Below are 4,002 nucleotides of genomic sequence, written 5' to 3'. Positions count from 1 at the left end.
CATGGTCTTAGGTGGATGTTTTTCTCAAGGCAAAAACTGGTTCAGGGCAGCCTCCCCCCCTAGCTTAGGGTGTGGTGGTGAGTGCAAGCGTTAGTCCCTGGCTTCCCATTTTTGTAGCACAGAAGCAGAGTTGCTTGACCTGCAGACAACAGCATGTGTAAAAGTGCATCTTCCACTGTAACTCAGTGCTTAATGTGACCTACTGCTTGCAAGGACTTGCATCTCAAAGCCTAGAGCTTAGAATACTTTGGGCCTCTAACTGCCACTTGGCTACTTTGTGCGAATGTAGCATTGAGTGGATAGGAGGCCTGCTTTAGGAGGCTGTGACTTGTTGGTTTCCGAATGAGAACAGGCTTCCAATGAATGGCACTTGAATCAAAACAGAATTGTTCTTAAAATTCTGACACTGATTTTCCTGCTTGTTATGCCAAGCAAGGGATAGTGTTTCCTGGTGTCCTCTGTGTGTGCACATACTTGTTCCAGCAAGGCACTTGCATCCTGGTAATGGCTTGTGTCTCCTGTGGAGTGAGGGCAGAGCCTGATCATAGGAGTCTACATCCTCTGCTTTTGAGGAAGGCAGTGCTGTTGTCTGGGGTCCAAGCTGTCTTGGCTGAAGTGAGTCATGCTGCTTCCCTCTGAATATCTAACCATTTTCTGTATGTTTTAATTTACTGTTAATGCTTCTATGGCTTGCTTCTGTGAGAGCTTGGTGAGAGAGCTGGCCTTTTGCATTTGAAGAGTCACAATGAAGTCCAAACTATTCATTGCTCCTACTGCTCTTGTGGCTAAAGATACCTGGAGATGCTTCAAGCCCTTGGTCCTATTCCTGAACTACTCTCCCTCTTAGATACGTGTCTACCTCTGCAAAGGAGCAGTAAACCACAGCACTGAAAGGCTCTGCAATTAAAACTCCGTGTTGTCATCCCTCCTTACTCATTACCTTTTGTTTTTTTAAGGTGCTGTTGGAAAGCTGGGTCACTTACCTCAGCTCCTGAACAATATAAACTCAAATAGCAAAGAAAGCACGAGGAAGGGGAAAAAAAAACAGGCTGAAGGTGGCAACTGTTCTGTCTTGGATACTTTAATATGGAACCTCCAGTTGAAGATAATTAAAAATAATAATAAAGTTTTCCAAGTGTTGGAGTCTGCCCATGCGAACAGTTGAGTTGATACAACTGGGCTCGAGGTGGTCCTAGTTGGGAAGGGGAAATAAGGAGCTGCACTAAGGAAGAGAGGAAGAAGGTGGGATGAATTCTACTGGATCTCATGATGACTGAGGAGGAGTGATAGAGAAATGCCGCTCAGTCCACTCAGGCGTTACACTTCCTTTACCCAGGCATGACCCTTCCTTGAACTTTTTCATTAGTGCGTGAGTCCCAGTGCAATGAAGTTGCAAAATCAGTGTTGCTTGTCTGACACAGGAAGAAAAAAGGGGCCCTGTTGTCCCTGTCATTTCAGTTTTAAACAGCCTTAGCAAGGGGCTTCTTGCTAGTATAAAAGACAGGTTAGGAGAGACCCCTCAAGGTCCAGCTGCCTACTCAGAATGCAGCCATTTTCAAAGCATGGTCAGGTTGCTGATGGCCTGGTTTTGCTGAGACCTGAATTTTGGCAGGGAGGACTGCGGTTGCATGTCTCTGAGCCTCTGTGCCAGAGCTGAACCCATACTCTGTGAGTTCACAGCACTCCTGGCTGAGCTGTCCCTGTGCTGTAGTGTAGCTGAGGCTCCTTTGCAGCCACGTCCAACCACATCTTCCAGGAACAGGTTTTTGGCTATGGTTGCTGTGAGGGAGTGATACCTCACCTGGACATCTCACACCAGTCCAGGAGCGTTTCTTTTATTTCATGCTGTGACTCATCAGTCCATACTCAAGCCAAGTCTGGAGCAAGCACTGGCTAATGTTAAAGGAAAGCTTCACCCTACTCCTGACAGCTTAGATATCTTTGGATAAGGGACTGAGGGAGCTGAGACAGGTGACTGGGTCTCTGATGCTTAGGGAGGGAGCAGGTAACAAGGGCTGGGGAGGTGGTGAAGGCAACACGATGTTAAATATTGGCCCTAGATGTTTAATATTCACAGGCTAATATGCAGTAATTGGAGACAGCATTTACAGCAGGTTCCCCTTAGTGCAATGAGCTCTTGTCACATGGCTGAGGTCATCCTGACTTTTTTTCCATCCTCAAAGGGCAGGATGTGCTGGTGGCAACAGCGCCTCCTTTAATCTAAAGTTACAAGATTTTGCATGAGGTGCCCATGACTCACCTCCATGTGGCCAGCAAAGGGACCTGAAATAGCAGTCCCTGAGCAGGTGGGCACAGAAGAGCTCCCAGAAGACAAAGTTCACAGGGGATGGATGGACACTAGACGTTCCCGACTCATATATATCCTTTGTTGGAGGTGGGGACCCTGGTCAGAAGGATAAGGGCAGGACATAGGCCCAGCTGGGGCTGGTACCCACCAGGATTTGGGAGCCTCAGCAGACCTATACAGAGCAGTTACCTTGCTTAGTGCTACACTCTTGCAGAGGTGTTTTTTTCCCCAGTAATCCTTTATTTTTGTGAGATGCACCAATTAGCAAGAAAAAGGGCACTAGTCCCTCCTGGTGACCTGTTCCCCAGCACTGTTTCTCAAGGGATAAAGCACTTTTCTGCCAGACTTGACAGCAGGCAGTTCTAAGCCCCTCCACAGTGCTCACTTGCCTCTGACTCCATGGCCTGAAAACAGGAGGAGGGCAAGACATCCCCCTCCAACCCATTAGGCCTCTGAACCACCCGATTAGCCAAAGCAGAAAGCAGATTAACCCCAATTAGGTGGAAATCTAGAAACAAATATATTCAGTAAAGCCTTTTGGATAGGCTCCCCAGGAGCCTGGCTTTGAACATACCTCCCAGGAACCTTCCATAGCTTACACTCACAGCTTCATACTCCATCAACTCCTAAACTGTGCCAGTTCTTGGGGCCCCTTCTGTGCTCTCCCACAGTTCCCTGCCACAGGATTTCTCAGATCCTGTCTGCACTTGCTTCAGGTGTTGCTGTGTTCATCTCTCTCATCCTTTCCCTCACCTCCAGTCTCTGCAGCTGTCTTCCTTCTCTTTCCCAAACATTTCATGTGCCATCCCAAGAACCTCTGGACTCCTGAGTTTTGCTGATGAAAAATATGGCAGAGAGTCCATATCTATGGAAAGTTTTTCTTCCTATATGGAATGACAGAAATCCATCTCATCATACTCATCTTTCCTCCCATGAGATCATATGTCTCCCTGCTTCTTTCATCTGGCTTCCCAAGCACAGTAACGCCTTCACTTGTGTTAACCTTAGAGCCCTCTGACTCTTCAGAAGTCGGGGAAATAGCTGGTTTGTCCAGCTCTGGTAACAGCAGCCATAAGACCCTGCATTTCTGAGCTTCCTTTCACTTCAGAAGGGCACAGATTTCCCACATGGTACACAAAAAATTCCCTCTGCTTCTGGGTGGCGTGTGCTGCTGTCAGGCAAACGGCTGGTTCAAACAGCCCAGAGGAGAGGTCTGATCAGGAAGGAGATACTGAAAAACTCTCCAGTGAAATGCCAGCACAGATGTGCTTCTTAAGCATGCTTGGGAGGGTTGGTGTCACCTCCCAGAGGTTTGCCCAGCCAGCACCCCTCTGTCCTGTGCACTCGCTGAACTGGATCACTGATGCACAGAAACAAGCCAGAAAGCGAGGGATGGTTAGAAAATTGTCAATCATAAGGAATGGGAACCTCTCTGCAGGCAGAGCAGCTCAGCTTTTCCCCTTACAGCTGCAGAGAGGAGATTGAACAGTCAGCAGAAGAAAACCTCACTGTAATTTTTTTAAATGTTAAGGGGAAAAAAAAGGGATTCTTGATAACATGTCACATGCAGGACCTGCAGCTGACAGGAATCAGGACTAAAAATAAATGTTAGTGCTAATGGGCTCAAAGCTGTCTTTGGTGAATGAGTCCCAAGGTGAATTATGAAATCTAACACCTGTTCTCTCCCCAGCAAG

Source organism: Pithys albifrons, chromosome 1 (assembly GCF_047495875.1).
Source record: "Pithys albifrons albifrons isolate INPA30051 chromosome 1, PitAlb_v1, whole genome shotgun sequence".
In the NCBI taxonomy this organism is placed as follows: Eukaryota; Metazoa; Chordata; class Aves; order Passeriformes; family Thamnophilidae; genus Pithys; species Pithys albifrons.
Note: the sequence above shows the minus strand (reverse complement) of the source record.